This window comes from Pinus tabuliformis, chromosome 9 (genome assembly GCF_031772625.1).
Source record: "Pinus tabuliformis cultivar Carrire ecotype Pingquan chromosome 9, CPIR1, whole genome shotgun sequence".
Lineage (NCBI taxonomy): Eukaryota > Viridiplantae > Streptophyta > Pinopsida > Pinales > Pinaceae > Pinus > Pinus tabuliformis.
In genome coordinates, this window is record NC_142307.1 from 160,325,092 (window position 1) to 160,334,405 (window position 9,314).

Here is a 9,314-nt window from a genome sequence, read left to right on the forward strand (position 1 = left end):
TAGTAAAGACAAGAATAAACATTGAAGTGCAGAACTGAGGAGCGACCACTCATTTTTTTTGAAGGTTTTTTTGCAGAGGTAAAACATTGTGTGAGGACACACAACAACTTAGGGATGGGAGGATGTTAGTATCTTAAATTTCCCTCTTTCTTACCCCATTTCCATCAATATCAACCTCTATTTTACCTTAAAATAAGACCCTTCTTTCCTGCACTAGTACAAGATGATTACCCTTTTCCTGCACATGCTCATAGTTTATATTAAGATTTGTTACATCACTTTATTAATATTTTTATATAGATTTCATGTTATTTACATATTTCTTGCAACTCATATTGATTTCCTAGAAGTAATCATGGAATGTAGTGTTAATAATGTATGAGTTGACTAATATAGGAAGATTCCTGCACTACCACTGTCCGAGATTTCCGAGAGCTATCTTCCATAAGGACGGATCTTGATCTTCGACTCCAAGTCTAAGTGCTGATGAAATGAAGCAGGTGGTGGCATCCAGGGATTTTTCTCCAAAGATAGATTACGGCCCGGTGAAGCTCGTGTGTGTTATAACCATTGGCCAAGTTTGTAATTCAGTTTTCTATGTCTGTTCGGCTGAGAGGCCTGAACAAGAATTATTTGTAATTAGTGTAAACGACCTAGATCCGAAGGATATATATGATGTAGATCATAGATAGGAAGCTAGCGAAACATCGGTTATTATTTTGGTTTATGTAATCTGGGTATCACCTCGCTCTGGGGCTAGAATGCTCTGTAATGTAATTTTTTGAATCAAGTAAATACAAGAGAATCACTATGGTTTGCACACGCAGTGTTTAATTTCATCTTTGATGTATTATTTGAAGTGCTGATCGCTTTCGTTCCTTAGAAGGGGAACGAGCTGGTTGGCTAGGGCCCGACCAACCCAACTCATTGACCCCTCTCGCTTTCGTTATTTGGAAAGATGGTGTGGTTATTTCTTTGCAGCTGTGTGATGTAATAGTTTAATTGCTAATATTTAAGTTCTGGATTAAATTATCTTCTGTAGCCTATGTGTGGAACGGATCCATGGTTTGTAGAGTAGTTGTGTTTACTTTTTTTTATAAGATATCTTTCATGCATTTACTTTACTCTTGTTTTCTGTCTTAATTCATTTTCGAAGCGGATCGTGCAAGGAACTCTTTCCTGCACCAGTGCATGTTGTTGCTTGCACCTTGGCTTAGTCATTCGTTGCAGCAAATAGTGAATCACTTACCTACATATTATTTCCCATTATTTTGCAAGTGAATGGATCGATTAATCAAGTAACTGTTTTTGGTATTAAAAGTTCATCTCTAAAAGATCTGGAAGCAGTTATATTAAACTACCATATTATACTTGCAAAGAATGTCATTATTGTGGGTGAAGTACCAAAACTGGTTGACACATGCAAAGTACTTAGGCTATTGATTGATTCTTTTGTAAGTGTTTTTATCTCATGAAGTTTATTTCCCTTATGAAGTTTAATGAGTTGAAGAATTTTCTTTTTCGCAGCTAGTTTACTTCAGAATTTCATTTACAGTTGCAATTCCTTTTCATCACGTCTTTCAACTTTCGAAAGTAATTCGGAAATTGAGTAAAGGGGACTCTGATTCGGTTCAAGAAAAAGTCTCTTGACACAGGAATAGAGTGCTCCAAGCCCTGAGGCTTAGAGCACCTTCACTCAAACATAATTCTTCAGTAACGAAGATTGAATATACTCTTACACAGAAATACTGTACCTGCACTAGTGCAAACAGATTGCAACCATGCAAGGATAGGTTGTTTGTGTGGGAGAAATATCAGAAGGAAGGAAGAATAATGTAAGGGCCCACTTGTCAGACTGCTTACCATCCATCTGAAGATGAAAATAACATTTCATTCCAACATTTGAGATTGTTTCTGTTGTGTGGAATTTCTTTACTTGATTTACTTGCAAATTGTCTTTTACATTCCAGCAATAGAGTTTCCTTGGTGTTAATTAAATTTCCAATTGTTTTCTATATGATTCTGCAAAGCATTTCCTTTAAGAAGTAGGATTAGAAATAGGAAAATTTCATACCATTTCTGGCATTGCCTGTGCTTGTCATAGCTCCAAATCTCACTCTTGAGGTTTGTGATGCTGCACTCATGGCCTAGGGCAACCCATCCTTCCAGACCTGGTCCAAAATTTAAAAAACAGTATTTTATTCCCTATATGCGACATTGCAGATCCGCATATCAGATGATCCATTATGTATTTTCCAGTCTTTTATACTTGTATACTTAGTGGATCGGCTTGTACTTGATATGCAGACATGCTGTACTTTCTCTGAGCATGGTATGCCCGCCTCAGACAGTGTTTCTTTCTGATCTCCTTTTGTGGCTTGGCAGGCTGAACTCTGGTGAAGTCCTTCTTAGTTTGTGACAGATTTCCTTTCCGTGTACTTGCTTAATACATTTCAACCATCATGTACCCCTTCTGACCTCATGTAGAGCCTTGAACCTGTACCTCCTTACACACCCTCTCAGCCTTCTTTTCCCATTCATTTCCTCCTTTTCCCACTCATTTCATTCACCAAGTTGATTAAATCATTGTATTTTAGGACTTTTTACATGATTTTATAACTATGCTAAGTGACTGTTGTTTGGTTTAGAATTTTGGTTCAGTGTGCTGCGTTTCCGCAGCCAATACAGGTTTCCGCAGCTGATCCAGGTTTCTGCAGCCAGCACAGGATTCCGCAACTATTTTATTAAACGATATGTTACAGGTGTCCTCTGAGAAGATGAGCCACATGGGCAAGTTCCAGGGGTCAAGGACATGGTATGTGTCCCTCCAGATCACCCAGAACAGCCATAAAAGCCCGCGGTCAACGAGGAGGTAAATACCGGTCAACAGAAGTGTTCAGCGGTGGCACGGCTCTGCGTTGCTCTGTTTTTGGGCACTTGAAGCTAGGTGACATCATCCTCAGCCACGGAGACAATCTAGAAGCACGAATCCAACAGCCATACTCTCCAGATTGAATGAACACGATGACAGTTACCTAGATCCGAGGACACAAAGGATTCATGTGTTTTTAAATAGCTGGTTGAATAGCATAGATATCGTTAAAGTAGTTTGCTTTCTCCCTATAAATAAAGCGTCCTTGAACGCTGTAGGTTAATCGTTTTTATGTAATCATTTTGTATGTAATTTTGAACTCCCCACTGTACTTTACATTTGCTGTCAATACATGAGAAGATTGTTCTACATTTAAGCGTATAACTGCTCCTTGAACCGGTTGAAGTAGGCAGAGGGCCCCTGTTTGCTGAAGTCCTATACTAACCTTTAATTTCTTGCATTCCTTTTCTTGTTTCATGTATATTAGCTGTACAGATGTCTTTTAATTGCTGCGTTTTTATTTCTTTTCAACATGTATATTAGCTGTACATAAACTTTGATTTCTGTTGATTTACATTTCTGCACTTTTATGTTCATGACTGATCAGTGTGTTATGCAGGTTTCTTAGGCAAGCCTGGGATAGTTTTCCTTCTTTTCTTTTCATAACTAGTGGCATGCGTGATCATCTTGTCTATGTTGCTGACCTTTATTGTTTTCCAGTTTTGATTTTCCTTACTGTCATTTCTTTAACTTGCATATTTACTTTCTGCTCCTAGATATCAAGTTGTTCATCTATTGATGGTTCCTTTTCCATAATCAAATAACTTTATTGGGAGCCAAAATATCATTTAATATAGCTTGATTTAGTTTGCTTTAGAACTCACATTACTTGACTTATTCATAACTTTTTCTTACATGATAAATTCAGCTGAAAGGCAAAAGGTTAAGAGAAAGTTAAAGTATTGTGACTAGTCTCTTTTATGTAGTTTCACTCAGATTTCACATTGCTTAACATTTCATGATATCTTTTCATAGAGAAGATTAAGTTGAAGAGTTGAAATAGTGTGAGATAGTTGTTCTTACTTTTAGTTGGATTTAATATAGATTTCATTTTCATTTTCATTCAGCAGCAGAGATACTGGGCCGATGTCATTAGTCTTTTATTTGATGTCTTTTAAAAGTTGATTTTATTGCAGTTGTTGTTCAAGCTTTCTTGTAGAATACTTTTTAAGTTTTAAAATCATTTAGAGAACACCACAATCACCCACATTTCACTTGCTTTAGCACATTTCCATCACATCACAGTAGGAAAGATACATTCGAAAACAAACTTAAAAAAAAAGCTAAAAACGACAAAAGACTAAGAAAACGGTTATCTAAGTACATATAGTACACCTCACTTCATCAGCTTACGAGCCCCGGGTTGACATTTAAAAGTTGCAATTTAGGCTTCACTAAATTGACCAAACACCTCATATATTAGGGGGCATCTGTTATAGCTCCAAATCTCACTCTTGAGGTTTGTGATGCTGCACTCATGGCCCAGGGCAACCCCTCCTTCTAGACCTAGTCCAAAATTTAAAAAACAGTGTTTTATTCCCTATACACGACATTGCCCTGAGCTAAACACGTGTGTACATGGGTCTGTGTATACCCAACCCGCGTATATGTCTTAAAACACTTAAAAAAATTAAAACTCCTTAATTTCAGGCGGAGATCGCCGGTTTTACCTGTTGATTACCTGTTAGTTCCCGTGGCCCAACTGTTCCCAACGAATTCCCAACTAAAAAACTACTTTGGGAGAAGTATAAAAAGGCTTCAATGGGAAGGCCTAAAGGAGGAGAGAAGAGAGAGAAAGGTTACTATGCTGAGATTTCCCTGACCAGGTCTGAAGATCCTAGTGCCTCTTGCACTTCCCCCATTTACAGGAGACCCTTGTTTCCTTGTGTGATGATGTCTATCTACTTGATATATCATGGAGTAAGTCATGGAAGGAGTTTGTTAAAGGCTTGAGACTGGACGAATCCAGAGGACGGTTCTGCTTGGAGCCTACGAAAGGATGAATCAGGTGAAATTATTCCTTTCTATACTTTATTTGTTTATAATAAAAGAAACACTTGTCTTTGTTCCTGATATAAATCTTCTTCATGTTTATGATATCCATGTTATGATTCATATATGAATGGTTGTTTAATTGTATAACTAACTACCTTTCTATATATTATGAATATGATTTATTTATGATGTTTAGTCCATATACTACTGTACTTTCTTGAATTGATTGTTTTGCATATTGAAGGAGCAAAAGGAACTCCAAGAGGGTTTGGACCCTGGTAGGATCTTCTCAAACGAAGGACCCCCAAGCACGCCCCTTATTGTATAGTTTGCTTATATTAGCATTATGGCTGTATGGAATGTGTGTTTCTCTGTATAGACAACCTTTGATCTGCTAGGGTATCAACCCAAGACCCTAGGGTAATTTATCCCTTAACAGTGCTTCGTCTCTAAGTTTACGAAACCCTCGGGTTGACAATTAAGTGTTGAAGAGTCTGCTCAAGCGCAATTCCTGCACCCAACAATATGCTTAGAAGTTCGTGGACATGAAGCGTATTTATTTTATGGGGAATCCTTTCTTTAAGCTTTTCACCCTTGTTTTAATTTTATTTTTGTTACTGTTATAATATGCGAAGAGCTAGACCCAACAACAACTTTTTTCTTGAAGCACATATGAACGCCTCTTCCTAAGAGTGAACCCTTTTGTTCTATAGGATTTGAGCTAAAGTTTTCTCAAGAGGAGATAGAACAGGGCCCTTTTCAAATTTGTATAAATCATATAAATGGGAATTCCTCTATTTTTGGTTGAGTATACACTTTTTCCACACACTAGAAAAAAGAATACAAAGAATAAAGTTAGAATGGGGGCTTTCCTACACATGTACAAACTTTTTCCACACACTGAAACAAAGAATAACATTAAAATGAGGGTTTTCTTACAAATATCCAAAGTTTGTTATATAAGGGGAAGATGTTTCAAGACTCTTGCATTAAAATAATTTATTGTATTTAAAGAAATAAATTATAATAAATGATATGCAATAAATTATAATAAAAGGCACTCCCTTATCGTGTTGTAAATCATCATTAATCCCTGTCAAGGAAGGACTATAACACCCCTTGGAAAAAAGCTATAAATATTTTGTTTTACGCAAATGATTTGGTAAAACTGTGGCCATGTGAAATTCCATGCATGGATGATAAATGTTGTTTTATTTTTATAAATAATATTAACTATGGGAAAGAGTGTTAAATGATATTTTCACTTACCAAACAGTTAGAAGACAATTATTCTTCTCCCTAGACATACATAATCTCAGTTGGGACAAGGGAGTGAAGAGGGTGAGAGGGAAGAAAATTTGAGGCAATCTTGAAGGCTTGGTACCTAGTTGGAGGAGGTCGAAGTGAGGAGAATGAAGTTGTAAGCTTGTGACCCTCAGACATGATGTTATTGAGGGAGGTAAGACGCTGCTATGCCATAGAGTTCTTAAGATGGTTGGATAATGGAACTCTATTTGAATCCTAAGTGCTCAAACTTAAGCCCCTAAATTGTTGTTGGTTGGGACCAGATGGTCTTGTTTGAACCTGTGAAGCTTCTTGATCTGAAACTGTCCTGGAAGTGAAACTAGCCTAGGGGTAGTTCTGGTAGAGGATACTATACTCATTCGTTGGGTGGAGCACTCTTCTTTGAGGTGATTTTGTGGCTAGTCAAATTGTTGAAGTATAGATAATTTTTTTCTTGGTTATGTATCAGTTGTGTTATTTACTGAGTAGAGGCTTGTTTATTGATGAATTCGTCTCAAGGAAAATTATTTTTGTTTTATCTTTTCTCTTTCAATTGTAAAGTCTATTGAGGACGATTTATGAAATTTGGAATCTAGGTTAGTCACCAGGCCAACCAATATCCTAGGAGAGCAGTCCTGAATTCAAAAAGGTATACTGGAATAAGATAGGGTGATTGCTTAGGTTAGAACCTACCAGAAATCCAAGGAAAAAGAAAAAAACCATTGAATGATAACAATAAACAATTACTAGGACTGATTATGTACACTCCGTATGATCAGAGTAAATATAATAAACCTGAACTAGCATTGTACTCAATACAAGACTAACTGAATGCATGTATAAACTATTACAGTAACTTGAGTGTGGTATAATATGTAGTAAAATAAATTAATTTTGGTATGCATTCCATAATACCAAATGGGGCATTAATAATGTCTTCAAATCCTAATAGAAGTATGGCCATGAGCTTTCTTAATTAAATAACACATTTTACATGATACAGACTGTATTTGAACCATAACTCCAATAAAATCGAAATCGAAAAAGTAAACCCTCGCCAAAGAAGAATTAACTTTGAAACCCTAGTTGGATTTTAAAATGTGACTTCATTTAACATATAAAACAATAAGGGTTGGATCATAAGAACCTAGAAAACTAGTAAAACTTGTAGCAGGTTGTCCTTCAAAAGTGATAAGGGATAACTCACCTACCATTAACAAACAACCTTGTCACTAATTCAGAAAATAAACTAAGAGGAAAACTTTTCAGAAAGGAAGAAAAAAATGAGGAGACCAGTGACTTATATGTACCTGAGAGTGGTGGGAGAAGATTATAAATAAATATGACCCTATGTATAGTGAATAAGAAGTTATCTATTCAATTCTTAATAAATGTTTAGAAGAATGTCAAATTAAGTTGAATGAGAATACCCTTTCTCTCACAGTCATTCCAACCATCTTGTGCAAACCGTTCATATGATAAACCTTAGGGCCAACCAAACCATGATAGGGAATGAGAAGAAAACATGATTAAGAGCTCAGAGGAGTGAGAACTCAACCTAATACTCTTTGAAAAAAAAAGAGAACTAGAAAAAAATTGTATGCTCAAGGTAGAGTAAGGGGAATTAGCAGTATGAGGGTCTCAGATTGAAAATATCTCTCTAGGCCAACTACATGACTTCATGTGCCGACATGCCATTAAGTGGTAAGCAAGAAATTTTAGTAGTAAGGTGGACTTGGAACCAGTGTCAACATGCAGGTTGAAGAGATTTTCTCCAAGGAGGAACATTCTAAATGAGGGCGGCAAGGCGATAGGAAATCAGTTACCCATAACCAAATACCTTGCATCTGAGTTGTCGATTGAAAACCCTAAGGATATGGAAAGCAGGTCTGTCGCCAACACAACGAGCCTCCACACTTCAAACTTGTATTGTAGAGTGTGCTCGATAGCTAACGCTTCGTGAGAGTTATATGAGCTAGCTCTATGCTAAATATTAAGGTTAGGGTTATGTGCACCTCGATAGAGTTTTGGTGAGATTTATATAAAATTACAACAATACAAAACGAAGTGAACCATATCAAGCTCTTACCCAATAAGGGGGATGGTTATATCACGTACAATCCAAGTTTGACAATAAGAAAAAATCAAGCCTAAATTTATAATGAAATATATGATTGCAATGATGTGAGGGGGGTTCAGTGTAATCAAGTTTGCATTATTCCTGTGAAATTAATCAAAATAATTTTTCATTCTATATAGAAAGACCAACAAATGAACAAAAATTAGTAGAAGTAAAACTTAGTACATACTATAAAAAACAATTATTGTTTATGCGTTAAGGGATGTTACAAGTAGTATCATAGCTTAAGGGTTGAAGCTTTGATACTTGTAGATGCTTGGATTAAAAAACAAATTGTCCTTCCGGATCAAATGAGAGTTGTTTAAAATAATAATATGAGTGTTGGGTATTCCTTCCATACATGAAACCTATCCAAAATTAGGTGTCTTTGGCAGGAGATCATGGTGGCTAGAGCCATAGTAGGTCATTCCAAAATAATAACAACCTGAAACGGAAAAGGGTGATGGAACCAAAACGTGTAAACTCTTTAATAATTGTAAGGATTATTTAACCAAAGACCCAAACAACAATTTATGTGAAATACACAAGGTTTCATTGAGTCTACGAAGGAAAGAAACATTGTTGGTGTTGGTTATATATATATATATATATATATATATATATATATATATATATATATATATATATATATATATATATATATATATATATATATATATATATATATATATATATATATATATATCAATCATTGTATCCATATAATCCAGGAGAGGAAAAATAATGAGTGGTAGGAGTACAATGTTGGTAGGCTAAATTGCTTCATTTTTTAACCCTTTTTCCCTTCAAAACCATAACCTTAGACCTCTGTTTTAACCTTGAAAACCTCCCTATTCCTGCACTAGTCCAAGAATCGTGTCTTTTCCTACACTAGCTTTATGTTTCATGTTTAAGGGTTACGAATGTGCTTAATTAATCATTTTCATAGATTTTATACCTTTAAATCTTTGCAACTAATAATTA